The sequence below is a fragment of the Callorhinus ursinus genome, unplaced genomic scaffold (assembly GCF_003265705.2).
Source record: "Callorhinus ursinus isolate GAN/ISIS: 27379988/994484 unplaced genomic scaffold, GSC_fseal_2.0 scaffold36, whole genome shotgun sequence".
In the NCBI taxonomy this organism is placed as follows: Eukaryota; Metazoa; Chordata; class Mammalia; order Carnivora; family Otariidae; genus Callorhinus; species Callorhinus ursinus.
In genome coordinates this window covers 2288819-2307870 of record NW_027397098.1, presented here as the reverse complement: position 1 = coordinate 2307870, position 19052 = coordinate 2288819, and positions in this window count along the sequence as shown.

Genomic DNA, 19052 nt, shown 5'->3' with positions numbered 1-19052 from the left:
TTCATGAAAGACAGAGAGAGAGAGAGAGAGAGAGAGAGAGAGAGAGAGAGAGAGAGAGGCAGGCAGCGGGAGAAGCAGGCTCCCAAGGAGCAGGGAGCCCGACGTGGGACTCGATCCCAGGACCCCGGGATCATGACCTGAGCCGAAGGCAGATGCTTAACCATCTGAGCCACCCAGGCGCCCCTATGTATTTATTTTATTTAAAAGATTTTATATATTTGTTTGTCAGAGAGAGAGAAAAAGCACAAGCAGGGGGAACAGGCAGAGGGAGAAGCAGGCTTCCCGCTGAGCAGGGGGCCCGATGCGGGGCTCGATCCCAGGACTCTGGGATCATGACCTGAGCCGAAGGCAGACGCTTAACCGACTGAGCCACCCAGGTGTCCCAATAAAAAATATTTTAAATAAAAAAAATAGAAATTCTCTTAGCATCACTGTATGAAATAATAAATAAAATCTACTAAAGTGAAAAAAAAAACGCAACTGCTTGGAATACCGAAGAGACCAAAATTACGGGAAAAAAATAAGCATCAGTAAAAACATTCCACCTGCTTCCTTAGCTGTTACAAATGTACAGCAAAGAGAAATAAGACCAAATTAGGCCAACTTTTAAGAGAGCTTTTTTGGGGGATCTTTCATTTTCCCATTCATATTAGGAGGCATTATGACCTGGGTCAACCAAATAAAGAAAAAAATATATCGGGAGCAGGAAGCCAAAGACTGAGTCACACACAACTGTCTCTTTACCAGAACTAGAGACAATTCAAAGAACGATGAACAGGAAATGTTCAACATCATAGAACGAGGTTGTAGTTAGAGAAACTCACAAGAATATAGTCAACGTCATGGGTTTGTAATAGCCTTTAGATCTGGAACTGTCTTTGCTAGCTCTACGTTACCCGTTCTTAGCCTTTGGTTAATGACCCTGCTCTGTCTAGGCTTCTTTCTGCCCCAGGAAAATTCAGAATAACAACTTAGGATGGGGAGGGACAGTTACTCTGTCCCCTCCTGCTGTGGTGCAACCCAACTGTGCAACTAGAGTCACTGTCTCTATGTTTGGCAGAGAGAATCATGCCTCCCTCGAACCCTGCTCGTCGCTCCTGCAAGATCTTCTTCTGCTGACTTGAAGTAAAGAGTTTGGCTTTTTCAACCATATCAGACTCCAGATTTTGATACCCTCAAATCACAGGCTCTACTAAGACATGTGCAAAATAATGTCTTCTTTCTCTAAAGCCTAAGCTCTTTCTTGTGGAATCTTCTGGAAAGCTGCAATAAGCAATTAATACACTCCAATATCTTGAGTGTTTCTACCAAAACTCATGTTAAGATCGTGGTAGGCACATCTTCTGAATCCTAATTTACCATTGCCACTACATAAAATAGAGTTGTCTCACTATTTTCCATATACTTCACTTAGTCAATTTCACAGTTTAGGGTCTGTTACTTGTAATTCCCCTCTTGATGGAACCAAATTTTACATATCAGGATGCAACAGAAAACACAATTCAAACAGACTTAAATAATGAAGTGTATTTATTAAATCACATTTCAAACGCCCAATGGCATTGGCAAGCTTCAGGTTTCGTTTGATCAGAGCTCCCGTTCAGTTTCTCTGTGATTCTTTTGGCTTGCTTTCCTGTTTTCTATCAGTTGCATCCCCTGACTTCCTGATAGCAGAATGACTCTAGCAGTTTCAGCCTTCACTGTGCAGAAAGAGAGTGTTTCTTTTTCCTCCAATGGGTGAACAAGAGAGTCTTTAATTTCACTTTAATTACACTAACTTAGACCATGTGCTCATTCCTCAACCCATCACTGGGCAAGGAGGATGTGTTTATGCTCACCATCTTTGGCCAACTTAGGGCTCATGTCCACAGTCAAGTCCATCGAAGCTGCACGGCTGCTATGTGATAACTATGTGATAGTATCGGGGAGGAATGGGAGTTCAAAGGTCACCAACCATGGGCACCATGTCCTTTGGAGAACCTGAATTAATCAACTCTGGGAAACATGTCTGCCAGTAGCCCACTCCTACATGGTGGAATGGGAGGACAGTTTCAGAGATGGGGGCCTGGCAGGCAAACCCAGGGGTGTCCACTACACCAAGGAAAAAACCCAGAATTCTCCCTCTTTTCCTAAAGCACACCTTAAAACGCCTTGTCTGCCGACTCACTTCAGTACTTATTACTGCAGAAAAATACTTTCCGGGAAGAAAAAACTTGTTAAATAGCGTATAAAACTAAATCTTGGAATTTGGGAAATCCTAAGTTGGTGAAAATGTCGGTCTGTTGCCTGACAGCTGATTATTTCTTTGGTTGCTCATCACATCTTAATGCCAACTATTTCCTTTCTATTGTGATGGGTGTGGATCTCAGGCTACAAACTTATAGAAGGAACATCCATTTCTTTATTTTTGAGACCTAAGTCTGAGACCCCAGGCACCTGGATCAGTGTGAAATTCAATCTCCAGCATTTTTGGACCACCGCCTCTCCCTCAAGGTTGTGCAAAGATGTCCATGGGTCTTACTGGCCCCAGTGAACTTGGACGTGTCTTTCCTTGTGGCTTCTGCTGGACAACTGTGATCCAGATCTACATGGCTCTTCTCTGTCCAGCAGTTCTACTGCCCCTAAGTCTTGTCAGGGTAGCAGCATCTTGGGCAAGACGGGCTACTTGGTGCCCGGGGCCCAGCATCCTTCCACACCCCACCAGCCATCCCTGTCTCACTAGGCCTTTTCAGCCTCCTTCAGCCCTTATCTCTACTGTCGATCTTTGAGTCCCTAAAAATATAATTCTTCCTCCTTATAACTCCCCAAAAGCACTCTTAACACAATCTCCTTAAAGATTTCTTTATTTATTTTAGTGGGGGAAGGGGCAGGGGGAGAGGGAAAGAGCAGGAATCCTCAAGCAGACTCGGGGCTGAGTGCAGAGCCCAATGCGGGGGGCCAATCCCACGACCCTGAGATCAAGACCTGAGCCAAAATCGATCAACTGAGCCACCCAGGAGCCCCTTAACACAATCTCTTTAAATTAGCTGATGCTTTTACACAAGATGTGAAGCCGGGTGCTCTAAAGAAATGGAATAGGTTCTGCTACATGTTTAGAGGAGAATGGAGGAGAAATTATAGGAGAAAACCACGTTTAAGTTACTTAAACTTGTTACATAATCAAACACGACTTAAACCTGGTTTTCTCTCCCACTGCCCTTTGACGGGAGCAGGGGGAGGTTTTTTCTGTCCATTACAAAACTGTCAAGTTGAGGGGCGCCTGGGTGGCGCAGTCGGTTAAGTGTCTGCCTTCGGCTCCGGTCATGGCCCCAGGGTCCTAGGATCGAGCCCCGCATCGGGCTCCCTGCTCAGCAGGGAGTCTGCTTCTCCCTCTCCCACTCCCCCTGCTTGTGTTCCCTCTCAAATAAATAAATAAAATCTTTAAAAAAAATGTCAAGTTGGTGACATTTCTGGTCACTCTCGAGGAGCAACAGTCTTACAGACCACTGGGTGACAAAATGTGCCTCGATTTATTCATCAGAATGCTCAGTCCTGTAAATAAGCAAAACCTCTGCTTGTTTTGGCATTCGGTCTTGTCTTTTCTGCCCCGACGGGGCTGGCCGTAACACAGAACATGTGGCCAGGGAGAGAGAGAAGGGCCTTGTGGAAAGCGCCCCTCCTTCTGTGACTCTAGCCTCTTGGCCCACAGAGGTTTCTGCACCCCCCCCCCCCCGGGGGCCGGCCCCGTGCCTGGGGTTCACAGCACTGTTTTTTCTAAAGAAATCTCCCCAAATGCTCCCTCTCTCTCTCTCTGACCCTGTCGTAAGTGGGCTAAGTGTCGTGGGACCAGTTCCCAGACATTTCCTTTGTAAGTTCTGCCCGTGACTCTCAGCTACCCTAGCCGCAACTTCTGGTGAAGTCCTTTCTCTTACTGATGCGCTCAATGCATTCTTTGCAAGAGGAACTCATTCTTATAAGGGAAGGCTGGATTTTGTGGTGTAATTATTTTTTTAAGATTTTATTTATTTATTTGACAGAGAGAGAGAGCACAATGGGGGGAGCATCAGACAGAAGCAGAGGGAGAAGCAGACTCCCTGCTGAGTGGGGAGCCCGATATGGGGCTCAGCCCAGGACCCTGGGACCATGACCCAAGCCAAAGGCGGACGCCTAACAACTGAGCCACCCCAGCACCCCTGTGGCGTAATTGTGCCTGACCTCCCTGAAGTCTACACTCTGCAATGCGTGGCTACACTATTTAACAAAAGGGGTCCCTACTCTGTGCTGTGGGGTCACTTCCACATCAGGGCAGCTGATGTTCCTCTTCAAATAATTCCACGGCCTCGTTTTCTCTGTCAGAATTTGTCTTTCAAAGATGCTGACAGGGGCGCCTGGGTGGCTCAGTCGATTAAGCATCTGCCTTCGCTCAGGTCATGATCCCGGGGTCCTGGGATCGAGTCCCGCAATGGGCTCCCTGCTCAGTGGGGAGCCTGCTTCTCCCCCTCCCTCTGCTGCTCCCCCTGCTTGTGTGCTCTCTCTCTCTCAAATAAATAAATAAAATCTTAAAAAAAAAAAAAAAGATGCTGGCTCTGATCACAACTTTAAGATCCCCGACGGGTTTGAGGGAGAGGCATGTGATCGGTGACTATACCTATTAACCTATGAACTATTCCCATGATCTTCTAGGGCTCCGGGGCCTCTGTCCTGCGTGGAACCCATACTACTCTTTCCCTTTCCTGTTTTCCTGGGTGAATTAGCCTAACTCAGCCATTCTCCAGGTGGGAGAGTTTCATACGTAGACAATGAAGTCTTAAATCCTGTCTACTTGCACTGTTCATTTCTCAAGTATGTGTATTTGTTTCCTCGGCAAAATCGTAAGTTTATGAGGAGAAGCAAGGGTGACAGCCCCCCACTCCGCGGGGAAGGACCTGCTCCTTTGGGATGAACGGCAGTCTTACAGATAAAGTGGCTGGAGCCCCTTCTCCTCTGGAAGCAACCGCTGAGGCGATGGGGCTTGGGGGCCTCGGACGGCTCAGGAGTTCCACAACCTGAAGCAAAAATGTGACTTTCCCATTCGTGCCCATTTTAAACGTTTTAAAAGCATTTACCCTGGGGCTGCTGACACTTGTAAGGAGTGAGTCAGGTAGAGGCACCACCTGTTATTACCCCAGCGATCAGCACACTAGGCTGTGAACGCAGATGACGGAAGTGTAATGGCTTTATCAGTAGACCCACACGTTGAAACAACTGGGAATGACTTTCTTAAAGGAAACAGATGACGGATAATCACACTACTGAGTTATCTCATCAACCATGTGCTGACGTCATTCACCACGGGTTTCCAGAATCCCGAATTCCTAGGGCAGGTCAGTGTTACAGGCCTCTGAGGACACAGGGAGAAAAAATACTGAGTCATACGAAGGCATTTTTCTAATTATCCTGAAGGTTAATCCTCAAAGGAAAAAAAAAAAAAAAGAACACTGTTACTATGGTATTCCAGAAAACCAAAAGATTCTGACTCACAATAGATGCCATCATCTGACAGCTAATGTCCCCAAGGATAAAGTTAAAGAAATATTTTTGTGAAAGAATTCCTACCACTTGTTTAATTAACGCATCCATCAACTCGCATGTTTCTCTCTGTGTATGAGAACATTTAGGTTCCACTCTGTTAGCAAATTTCCAATCATATAGCATAGTGTTACCAACGATAGTCACCCTGTGTTACCTAAGATCCTCAGCCCTTACTCATCTTAGAGCTGACCGCTTGTACTCTTTCGCCACCCTCTCCCATATCGCCCCACGCCCTCCACCCCGGGGTGCCAACCACTGTTTTACTCTCTGTTTTTATTAGTTTGACTTTCTTAAAAATTGGATTCCACATATAAGTGATGCCACGCGGCATCTGTCCCTGCCTGGGTACTTCACTTAGCATAATGTCCTCAAGGTCCATCTGTATAGCTGCAAATGGCAGGATTAAAAAAAATTTTTTATTCAATTAAAATAAATAATTGAGCTACAGTTGGAAAAAAATCAAGATGTTATGGGGTCGTCAGTTCAGCTCTACATCTTCTGGGTACGACTATTTCGGCACAAAGAATAAACATGCAGAGAAATGTAATTCGGGAGCTGGAGAGCCAAGTCCTGGTAAATAAGACTGTAAGCCGACCTCCCCCTACCCTTGGTTCCTGCTGCCTCCTCTCCTCCTTTCTTGGAAGACTCTCTCACTTGACTCTCTAAACTGAGTGCAAGTCTTGCCTGCTCCTTGGACCTTGCCAGGCTAGCCGTCCGGGCTCCCTGTATCCTCTTAACCCTTACCTATTTTACTTTTGAATTTTGGTTGTCATTCTGGGCTTGTCTCAGCAGAAGACACATCTATTTCGAAGTTGACATTTGATGTAAGAGCCTCAGGTGAGTTGGGCATGTGTTTATTTCATGCGCTCTGGGCTTATAGAACGGGCGTGTGTTAAGACAACACACAATCATAAGGTCAATCTCAAGGTGATTTGTCCTTGTGCCTGCCTAGGTGGTGGAAGTTTTGATGTAGGGCTTAAAAGAAAGACTCCGAGTTAGTAAAAAAAAAAAAAAAAAAAGGAGGTAGAGAAGATTTTTTAAATGAATTAAAAATGGTTACATCAACACAAAAATGGGATTTAAAAGACAAGTCTATTTAAAAATCCATTCTCTGTCAGACAATTTCTGAATCGCAGCTCCGATGACAATCTTTGCTCTCACTCCTTCCTTAAGATCAAAGGCAGAGACTGTGCCAACAGAATGATTTTGATTACCATTCACAAAAGTCATGATTCTTACGTACCTTCATATCTCTAATGGGAAGATTCTATAATGCAGAGGCAGGGAAAATAAGAATGCTGTAGTTCTCATTGAAAGAATGAAGAGCATCTAAAACGCAACAAAATGAGAATTTGTTGTTTTGTCATGGCGACTTATAATTCCTATCATGGTGACTTATGAGTCCAATGACTGGGCAGTGGGAGTTATCTAGGATTTTATGATGAGAATTTTCATACACAGTTGACCTCTGGGCAACGTAGGTTTGAACTGCGTAGGTCCACTTATATGCAGATCTTTTTTTTTTTTTAATAAACCCAGGACTGTAAAAGTATTTTCTCTTATTTTTTTTTCTCTAGCTTACTTTATTGTAAGAAGATAGCATACAATACATATAACATATAAAATACATGTTAACCAACTGTTTATCTTATTGGTAAGGCTTTGGTCAACAGTAGGCTATAAGCAGTTCATTTGCGCGGGAGTCAAAAGTTAAATGGGGATTTTTCCACTGGAGGTCAGTGCCCCTAACCTGTTTTGTTCAAGGGTCAACTGTACTTTCATAGGAGCCAGGTTAAAAAATTCCAGAAGTATATATTCCAGCTTATTGATCTTCTCAAGCACAAGCATGTCTTCTAATATCTAAGTTGTAGCGTGTTTGCCAAAGTGATAGTAGCAGTCAAGTCTTTACTCACGTACTGTGATAGTATAAGCCAGAGCTTAAACAGGAGAAGGCATCCGCTCCCTCAGTGCTTCTTTCCCCACAGGAGAGTGCCAGCTGGGGGTCGGTGCATCAGCAGGAGAGGGGGTCATCTTACTGCAGAGGGGGCCTGAACCATAGGCTCCTGCCATTTCTCGGGGGCCAGGGCAGGTGGTGCCTGCGTCCTTGGCTGCAAGGCCCCTCCGAGATTGCAGGTGCGCTGGGCTCGCAGCAGGTCTTTTGTGGGAAGGCAGCGGTCAGGCAAAACTTTGTAAATGCCTTTGGTTGGACCTGAAAAAAAAATCACACATAGGTTTTACACAGCAGCGGGACTCATGTTTGATTAGGTCTGGCTAGTAGGATGTTTTATTTCTGGGCTCTGTTAGATACTTGACAAAGTATCTAACAAACAAACGAGCTAGCTGAAAACAAAGGGGAATTTATTGGAAGAGTATGGGAATATTTTAAATAAGGGAAGGAGCGGGACGAATAAAAAAATTAAAAAAATGAAATTGATTCCAGGGCCAACTGGGTGGCTCAGTCGTTAAGCGTCTGCCTTCAGTTCAGGTCATGATCCCAGAGTCCTGGGATCGACCTCCACATCAGAGCTCCCCTTTAACTCCCCTACTCAGAGAGTTAAAGGAATATGACCATTAACAACTTCATATATGTAGCTCTACCACTAGCCCCACCTTTCGTAGCTCTAGTTAAAAAAAAAAAAAGGCGCAGAGAATTCTGATTGGCCCCTATCTCGATCAATCACTGTGGATGTGGACCAATCACTATACTCCCATATAGTAGAGGGAGGGCGTTGGGTTCCAGCCTGTCTATTGGGCATCATTTCCAGAGAAGAAGGAATTATTAGCCAGAAAGAGGCATAGAAAATACCTCTAAACACATGAGAACAAATGTCATTGGTTTCTATGTCTAAGAATGTAAAGGAAAAAAGATAGTGCAAAAACTTAGCAAACAGCTTTCCATCTACGAAATAACTTGTTTTATAAAGACAGGAAACACCAAAAGTCACTACATGGTTCAGTAACATTGTTTTTTGTTTTTCAAATTTAATTAATTAATTAATTTTTTTTGAGAGAGAGAGAGAGAGAGAGAGAGCACAAGCAGGGGCAGAAGGAGAGGGAGAAGCAGACTCCCCACTGAGCAGGGAGCCTGATGTGGAGCCTGGGACTCCCGGATCATGACCTGAGCCAAAAGCAGAGGCTTAACACACTGAGCCACCCAGGCACCCCTAGTAACATTGTTTTTATAATTTTTAAGTAAATTCTTCTGGTGGCTAGTGTTTCTTCTCAGCTCTTACATACACTGCTTCTCTTCTCCTTCACACTCTCACACACTCCACTGTGCAAATCTCAGGATACAAAATAAAAGATGAGGTTTCTGTTCTGAGAAGCAATTACATTTCCTCTTTCCCTCTTGATGTTCACTTTCAGTGTGTGAAAATTCTAGTTGAATAGCACATATTGTTAATGCAGTATGTGTGTCTCTGCATGTACACTTGCTTTTTCCCACCATAAGGTTTTCCTGAAGGTCCAAGTGTTATTCTATTGGCCCAGTGAAAAAGTTAAGTTTAAACAGTGTATTGTATTCTTAATAGAGTAGAAGGAACAACAATAGCTCTCACCACATTAAAGGAACAGCAGATGCTCACATAAAACTTCACTGCAGAGGCACCTGGGTGGCTTAGTCGGGTGAGCATCTGCCCTAGGCTCAGGTCATGATCTCAGGGTCTCAGGATCGAGCCCTGCATCAGGCTCTGCACTGGGTGTGGAGCCTGCCTGAGATTCTGTCTCTCCCTTTCCTTCTGCCCCTCCCTGCCTTTCATGTACTCTCTCTCAAAAACAAACAAAAAATCCTTTATTGCAGTTCACAATGACACCCTCACCTATTTATTGGTTGATACTGTCCCATTCCAATACTGATTCAAAAGGAGCTAGCTTCAGTATTATAGAATAACAACCTCTTAAAAAAACAACCATCTTTCATGTGAGACTCTGCAAGTGTCTCTGGCCAAAAATGCTCTCTGCTCTGTGGTGCTTCTCTGAAGATGCCCCTCTCCAGCTTTCTTTCACCCTCCAACCCAGAAAAAGGCTAACCTCTTCCCCTAGAAACAGTGTACATTCCTCCTCTCTCACTCAGGAAAAGGAAAATCCATTTTTCTGGCCTCTTATAAGGAAAAATGTAACTGATTTCCAATGCAATCTGAGCTATTCTCTAATTCCAAGTGTTTTTTTTTTTTAAATATATATTCGTCATCCTTCTGTCCCTTTTGTGTGTCTTCTGATATCAAACATGAAATTTTCTACCCCAGGGCACTTGATCTCGCTTCACCGACTTTCCTACCTTGCCTGGCCTTTAAGGAATGACTATCATCACAGGACTCCAAAATTTCCCGTCTTGGGGAATAGGGATCAAGTTATCTTTCTAAGGAGTACACAGGATCACTTAGGACCTCAGTAACCACCACCACGCTCCTTGAAAGAATTTAGAGTTGTTTTAACTCTTTATCAAGTTGTTAGCATGCTGGGAAACATAATGCTTAACTTTCCGTAAAGAAAGTAACCCTTTCTCGTAAGCATCCCAGAAGGGCAGAGAGCATAGGTCCATAAGGCAAGTTACTCTGCTTCTCTAGTCTCCTTGTCTGTGACACAACAGAAGTCCTGATCTCACAGGCTATGGTGGTTAGGATTAAGTGAGCTGATCCATGGAAGGGGGCTTGGAACCTGCTGGAAACATAGGAAGTACTCAGTGTTAGTGCTGTTACTATCCGAGGAATTAATCTCTGTGAGGCAGCTGGGTGCCTTGGGGAGAATACTGGGCTTCTGGGCAAAGCCTCTGGGTTTCTGTTCAAATCACACACTTAATTTCAGTGTCTCTGGATACAGAAGTGGATTAACATCACCTGCTCTAGCTGTATGACAGGGCAGTTGTGAGAGTCAAAACAAGATAATGCATTACGAAAGTAGTCTATAAGCACGAAGCCCTTATTATTACTCCTCGTCTTCTGTGATTTGGTTCCCTCGTACAGTTCTGACACTGATTCTGATGTGCATGGGTTTTCCATTACCACCAAGAAATTCTCCAACACCAGCTGGGGGGTCCTACAGTTGAACTTGATTCTGACACTATCTATCGGGAGATGGCATCGTGAAGGGCTCAGTCCCACATGACTGCCCCCCTCATCCCCGCTGCCCCCATGTCAGACGCCAATCACAAGACCAGGTTGTTCCCTGGGCTTCTGATCCACTGGCTATAAATTAGAAGTTTCCATGACCCCTACCTCACATTCCATGAATTTGCTAGAGTGGTTCACGGATCTCAGAGAAACATTTTACTTACTAGATCACTGGTTTATTATAAAAGGATGTAACTCAGAAGTGCCAGATGGAAGAGATGTGGAGTGCAAAGAATGGGGGCAGGGAAGGGTGTGGGGCTTCCATGCTCTCTGAGCATACCGCTCTCCCCGAATCTCCACGTTTCCCTACCCAGAAGCTCTCTGAACCCCATCCTTTTGGGTTTTTATGGAGCCTTCATTACATAGGCAGGATTGATTAAATCATTGACTACCGGCAAACAATTCAACTTCCAGCCCCTCTCCCTTCCTCTGAGGTCAAGGGCATGGGACTGAAAGTTCCTACCCCCTCGAGTCACATGGTTGGTTTTCCTGGAAACCAGGCCCCATCCTTAGGTGCAGCCTAAAAGTCACCTCTAGAACACACTGAGGTGTGGTTGGAAGGATTTGTTATGAATAACAAGACAAGCTTTATCGCTCTTATCACTTAAAAAATAACAAGGGGTTAGGAGCTCTACCAGGAAGAAGGACAAAGACCAAATATATATTTCTTTAAATCACAATATCACACCCCGTCATCTGGCTTCCAAATCTCCCTTAATGATGAAGTCCCTCATTTAATTTGCACTAGTTTGAGTTTGGTTTCTGTCATTTGCAACCACAAGAACAGGTCTGGGAGATACTTTTTTTTTTTAAATTTTCTATTTATTTATTCATGAGAGACAGAGAGAGAGAGAGAGAGAGAGAGGCAGAGGGAGAAGCAGGCTCCCAAGGAACAAGGAGCCTGATGCAGAACTTGATCCCAGGACCCTGGGATCATGACCTGAGCCGAAGGTGGATACTTAACCATCTGAGCCACCCAGGCACCCAGGTCTGGGAGATACTTAACATACAAGTTTTTATAGACATATTATTTATTTCATCCTGATAGCAGAAAGAAGGTTTCTGGATCAGAGGCAGACTGACTGTGTACTTAAAAAATATCTCTATCCTCTGCCCCATTTTACCCCAGTGCAATAAGACACGTGTCACATTGCACATATAAAGGGTTCTGGGGATGCCTGGGTGGCTCAGTCAGTTGGGCGTCTGACTCTTGATTTCAGCTCAGGTCATGCTCTTAGGGTTATGGAATTGAGCCCTGCTTTGGGCTCCACACTCATCAGGGAGTCTGCTTGGGATTCTCTCTTTTCCTCTTCCTCTGCCCCCGCCAAAAATCAATCAATCAATCTTTAAAGGGGATCCATACTATAGGAGAGGAACCCACAAATTATAAATTTTGGTGCTTTATGGGATCTACTGTATAGCTGCTCCCTCCTGTTCAGAGAGGGAGTGAAACTAACTTCTTAAAGGAAACAAATCCTCTCTGGGGAAAGAAGGGGAAGAAGGTCCCTGTGTATTACAACACACATAAATGAAGATAAATGAATGGAAAACGAATGACTCGAGGGGAGATAAACCTGTAAATCTCTCTGAAGTAATTGACTATCTCTGTCTTCCAAGGAATGGCTACACTCATCCTGAAACCTAGGATGCCAGTAAATTTTGCTCAGAAAGCCCTGGCTAGCTGGAAACATGAAATATTCACACTGTTTCCAGTAGCAGGTGGAATTAATAGGATGTGGTGCCTGAATTTGGGTGGTGAGGTTGGCCCTGACGTTTCTGGCTTGGGAAGCTCTTTACTGGGGTAGCAGATATGGAGGAAACGAGGAGAACGGGGCTGTTTTGGGGGGCTAGGCAGGGAGGTTCATGGGGTGATGTATGATGACTCCATCACAGGGCAAGTTGAGTCTGAGATGCTTGAGGGTTATGTGGATGGAGATGCCTGGCCAGCAGCTGGGCTGAATTTCAACAGCAGATCTGAGCTGCAGATATGGTGGTGGGGTTCCTTCATAGGCAGTGCTGTGAGATGGCTGTGGGTCTGATTGCAAGGGCAACGTGTAGTATGGGTGCAAGATGGAGGACAGAACCCAGGGTTGGTCAACATCCGGGCTTCAACAAGCAGTCTGCACATTGGCCACATCTGTTGGGCACATGCTGCTCAGCGTGGGGACTGTTATTGAACATGTTTGCCCACCCCAGCTGCAAATCTGGGGCGATGCAGCTAACCTACCCTAGAAATGAAGGGGAAATCCGTCATTCCCCGGGGTACCTAATGGAAGCTGCTATCAAACTGTGAAATATCTTCAGAATTGCCAAAGCAATTGTTTACAAATGTTGTCAGCATTAGCTGGGGCAAGTGTGTTTAAAGCAACTCCAGTACCAGGTTTTCCCTGCAGAGATTCTGAGTCTGATAGGTCTGGGGCGGGGCCTGACTACGTCAGTTTTTCCGGCTCATAGGTGATGCTACTGTGCCTCTGGATTCGAGTACCAGTGTTCTGGAGTTACAAGCACATGACCTTCCTACAAGAGCCACTTAATTAAGGACCAGAGAGTCTACTGCCCTGTATTACAAGGGAATTTATCTTTGTGGCATGTAGCAAATAAATTATGGTTATGGGGCATCTGTCTCAACCTTACTGCCTTGTAAGTGTGTGCTCATACATATTCCCAGACCAATACGTAAGGAGGCGGCACCTTCACTGAGCCCCCTGGTTAATGTCAGACACCTGGAAAATCATCCTACTTGCACAAAGGGAGAGATCACTCAGCCGAACCTTTCAGAAAGTGGTCGGCATGGGAAAGAAGAGATTTTTGCTGGTTTGTCTACCATTTTCCTAAAAAGCCGCTGAGAAGAAGCTGGTATGACAAAAAAATGGTCACTGTTACACGATAGCAACAGGATTAGGGAACTAGAAGATTCAAAGAATGATGAAGAGGAATAACAACTTCTGGGGTGGCAGGGTGGCTCAGTCGGTGAAGCAGCCAACTCGATCTTAGCTCAGGTCTTGATCTCAGGGTCATGAGTTCAAGCCCCACGTTCTACTTTAAAAAAAAAAAAAGAGTAACAACTTCTATTTTACCACAATTTACAGTTTACAAGGAACTTTAATATTTATTGTCTCATTTGAACACAACCCACCCAGAGAGGTAAGCAGAGCAGATGACACTCTCCCCCGTCTACAGCCATAGAAGTCAGTCACCTGTCTGGTCTCAGAGTCAGGTCTGACGCCCAGGGGCACTGAGTCCAAGTCAGGGTTTCTCCCACAGCCATAAAATTTTAGTAATTATTATGGCTTACAATGCCTTCTACTCTGATAATTAAATATATATTGTACACGGAATGTGAACAGATGGCAGAGAGTGTGGAAGAGCTAGCCAGAAAGAGCAGGGGATGGAGAAGTGGCCGAGGGGGTGGAGGCACTCAGGGCCTGAGATCCGGAGTTGGGAGCCTGTCCTGTGCTCTGGCCTGAGTGTTTTTGTCCTCCCCAAAGTCATAGGCTGGAATCCTCATGTCCAAGGTGGTGGCATCAGGAGGTGGAGCCTTGGGAAGTGCTTAGGTCATGACAGTAGAGTCCTCATGAATGGGGTTAGTTCCTTTATAAAAGGGGCCCCATAGAGCTCCCTACCCCCTTCACAACGTGAGCACAACAGAAGGTGTCAGCTGTGAGCCAGGAAAAGGGCCCTCACCTGACCCTGCTGGTGCCCTGATCGCAGACTTCTGGCCTCCAAACTGCGGGAAAGAAACGATGGCTGTTTATAAGCCCCCCAGTCTATGGAGTTTTGTGATAGCAATGAGAATGGACTGAGACACGCCATGTGGTCACTCACTGTGTGGAGTGATCATCTCAACACTTTGGGCTCCAATTCCTCCCGTGTGAGATTATCAAGGCTCTTTCATGTTCCACGTCCTCCGGTGCTCTCATTCCTGTTCATCCTGCTGAAGCGTAAAAGGTCTTAAAGGAATTAGGAGCCAGCTAGCAGGTACCAAAACACCAGCGTCAAACAAGTCACAATCACTGTAAAGAATGACAAAAACATTAACCAGGGATTTGGGTACTTATATCCACAGCATTGAAAATACAGTTTTCAGGAGGGAAAAAAAAAAAAAGGCTTGCAATTTCTACTTCACCTAAAAAGCTTAGCCGGATCTCTCTCGCGTCTGTTATGTCAACTGCTGCTTCTCCACTGCTTACCTTCTCTGATTCCATGGATCCTTGAAAACCATCGTGCCTACTTCAACGGGTTCTCCATGATGTCAAGAATCCCAAAACGTAACTGTAACTTGCTTCAATTACTGTGTCAAAATAGCCAACAAGAAGTCACAGAAAAGGTACAAACTTCCAGTGAAAAAATTAAGCGAGTCCTGGGGATGTAATGTACAGCATGGTGAAGACAGCTAATACTGTACGGTGTATCTGAAAGTCGCTAAGAGAGTAGATCTTAAAAGTTCTCATCACAAGAAAAATATTCTGTAACTATGTGTGGTGATGGATGTTAACCAGATTAATGTTGTGATCACTTCACAATAGATACAAATACTGAACCATGCTGTGCACCTGATGTTCTATGTCAGTTATACTTCAAAAAAAAAAAAATCTAAAGACAAAAGAAATTGTGCAATTTCAAAATAGCTGAAAACTCATCACACATTTCTATCCATGGCTATACTTATTTTTAATCTCCTCGTCCTCCAAATACAGAGGTCAGCAAGAACTAAATTGAAAAGAGGATAGAGGCGCCTGGGTGGCTCAGTCAGTTAAGCGTCCCACTCTTGATTTCGGCTCAGGTCATGATCTCAGGGTCGTGGGATCCAGCATGCTCAGCAGGTAGTCTGCTTGGGATTCTCTCTCTCCTTCTCACTCTGCCCCATCACCTGCTCTCTGTCTCTTAAATAAATAAATTTTTTTTTTTAAAGAAGATAAACACAAGAAATCATATAATCAGACTTGTTGGCCTGATTATTTTTAGGTTTTGTGGTCTGTTTCCTTTCTGGTTCTGGTGTATTTATTGGGTGCTTTGCCTCACGGTTTTAGCATTTATCTGTGCTAGTTTATACTAAATAAGGTTCCAAAGGCACAGGGGTGTTATTTAAATGGTGTTGTGTATCTCCTGGCATGGATTAGAGCACGCTCTTTCATAAATTCCCCCCAAGTCCTGCAGGGACCTGCCCCAGGACAAGGAATGTGGTCCTTTTCCCAGCAAACGCTACCCATCTTGCATTAAATTAGACTAAAGCCTGGAAAGCAATGAACCTAGATTTTTTTTTTTTTTTGTCCTAAGTAGGGGTTTCCATGTGAGCTTTGAAAAAGCAAGAGACCAGGTGATGGAGTCAGACAGACTTTGTTCATATGCTGCCATCTTCTAGCTAGTGGTATGCGGGGGCACACTTTCCAGAGAGGACTTGAAATGTCAGGAATTTTGCAAGCCAGTTGTTAGACAAAGCCATTCTTCTTCTTCTTTTTTTTTTTTTTAGATTTTATTTGTCAGAGAAAGAGAGAGCGAGTACAAGCAGGGGGAGCACCAGGCAGAGGGAGAAGCAGACTCCCTGCTGACCAAGGAGCCTGACATGGGGCTCGATTCCAGGACCCTGGGATCATGACCTGAGCCGAAGGCAGACGCCTAACCCACTGAGCCACCCAGGCATCCCTAGATAAAGCCATTCTTAAAAACTATACTCAATTTACAAATAATTTAAAAAATATACAACAAATAATTTAATGAAAAATGGTATAAAAAACAAAGGTACTAATTACTTAAAGTGTATCATGTCCTAATTATTTACTACAGTCCATTCCTATTATTAGCGGTAGTCAGGTTCTGTAAAGTTACCCTGAACACCACGTGTGGTGATGGATGTTAACTAGATTAACGTTGTGATCATTTCACAATAGATACAAACACTGAATCATGCTGTGCACCTGATGTTCTATGTCAGTTATACCTCAAAAAAAAAATCTAAAGACAAAAGAAATTGTGCAATTTCAAAATAGTTGAAAACTCATCACTGAATTTGTGAGTATAACGTTAGAACCATGGTAATCAGAGGAAAAGCAGGTTTAGGATCCCGAGAGTCTCTGGTCACATTTTCATCCACCGATCAAAACATCATCTTGTTTGATGTATGTTTCTCTTTGGAGACATCTTATTTAATACATATTATTGATGCATTAACGCTGAACTCACAGCCAACAGCCCTATGACTCATGCATGAACAACGCTCATCTAATACAGGTATTCTCAAACTTCTCATCGCTCTGCATGTCTGTGAGTGACCGCGAGAGTACAGTGTGGCTTGATTTCGGGGTTACAAATAAGTTTTAGCAAGTGGGCAGTTTTGCAAATATGGAATCCCCAAATGATGAAGATCAACTGTACAACTGACTATGCTCTTGGGGTTATTTCCCTTTATCTTTTTGGTGGAAATATAACCCTGTACAACTGTGCATCTCTTCCCAACTCTTGTGTGCAGTGACGTCACCCTATTGTTTGAAATTGGCCACATGGGAGCATTTACACCATGGAAACTGGCAAATGTTCCAAAAAGAGGCTTGACCTGCTGATTGTCCGAATTTAAGAAAGAGATGGAGAAAATGTTAATATTGCAGATTAAACTTGTAAGGGTACCATGTCTGGAACCATCACCTTGAGAATAGCACAAAAATTGAGGAAATACTCTTCTAGCAGTCAAACACTTTTATCTGCTTCAACAAAGAAATCACTCAGTGATTGATGAACGAGTGAAATTCTGACATGTGTCTTCCTTGTTTCAGTTCTGTGTTAATCATTAATGTTAAAAAAAAAGTCAACAGATGTGCATGTCAGAACATCCTTTTGTCGACTGCAACAGGCTGGCTATGACAAAAATCAATGAAAGCATTCTATGGGAATCAAGTATAGAACGGAATTGACAATTATGTATTTTATGATGATTTGCAAGTCATGTCCTATACATCCTTTATCAGGAACATTTACGACTTTATTTTTTTAAAAAGATTTTATTTATTTGACAGAGAGAGACACAGCGAGAGAGGGAACACAGCAGGGGGAGTGTGAGAGGGAGAAGCAGGCTTCCCGCTGAGCAGGGAGCCCGATGCGGGGCTCGATCCCAGGACCCTGAGATCATGACCTGAGTTGAAGGCAGATGCTTAACAACTGAGCCACCCAGGCACCCCACATTTACAACTTTAAATGCATCCATTTCCCAAGGGCTGGTGGCTTATGCAAGGTACCCCTGATTCTAGCTGAGTGGCCTCCAGTACTTAACCCCCAAGCCTCCATTTATTTGGAGGTAAAACAAAGAATGAACATAAAACTTCCTCACAAGCTTTTGAGAATTGAATGCATGATGGTTTCCGATATACGGTTGCTAGGGTAGTGACTCAACAAACGTCCGCCCCATCTCCTTGCTCACCTTGTCTGGAGGACAGAACCAGCGTCTGACCATTCCGGAGCACACACCTGCGCCGTGTTCCTGGAGCTGGCCTTGGACGGCCAGCCGTCTGTCTGTCTCCGTAGCAGGCTGGTGAAAACTCACCACTAGGTGGCAGGGCAAGACGCCTTTGATGGCTTTCGTTCTTCCGACAATGTAATTGATTCGTAATAATGTGAGGTATTTTACCCTTACCAGGCTAGAAAGAAAATAAATGAAATGTGTGAAGTCCACAGTCACAGTGCTCTGTCTAGACAGCTCTAGTCTGGTGATTGGTGTTGGCACCCTGAGCAAACATGTAATCCTGTGAGCCTCTTTTTGGACAAGTGTAAAACGTGTTAATCTTCACCTTTGGCAGAAACGATTTTCTTTCGGCAAACCCACCGCATCGTCTTCCTAGGCACACAATGTCTCAGGACCACTGCTAGCTGCCCCATACTTTGCATAACTGTACCCAAACCAGGTATGTCCTGTCTAATGAGGAGGGGGTCAGAAAAGCCCCTCTTCTTCCAAACTTCCCACCAAATCTCCCGTAATCAGTTCTGACAGGCAACGTGGTACCTACTTTTCACAGGTAACATGCATTGTAAATGAGGCTTTTCTGGAAACCGATGCTTTAATAAGGAGATGATTGCATTGGCAGCAACCTTCGGCAGGGCTGGAAAGGGCTGAGAGTCTCCCAGCATTTTCCCAGTCATCTATGTCTGGCCCTGGGTATTCTTGGAGAGGCCACTTTTTCTTGGGAAGGCAAGTGACAAGTAGTAGTCTTTGTGAGTGAAGTCTGGATGGGCTCACCTGCCACCTATTGGTGAGAATGTTCACCCCCCAAAAGTCCCTTACTTGTTAAACCAAAGACTCCCATCCCATTTAGATGCCCCAGCACTGTCCGGGAATCTCAAAAGTTTTCCCCCTGAAAAGCAAAATACATCAACCTTTGAGAATTAAAGTAATAAAAATCAACTTAATTG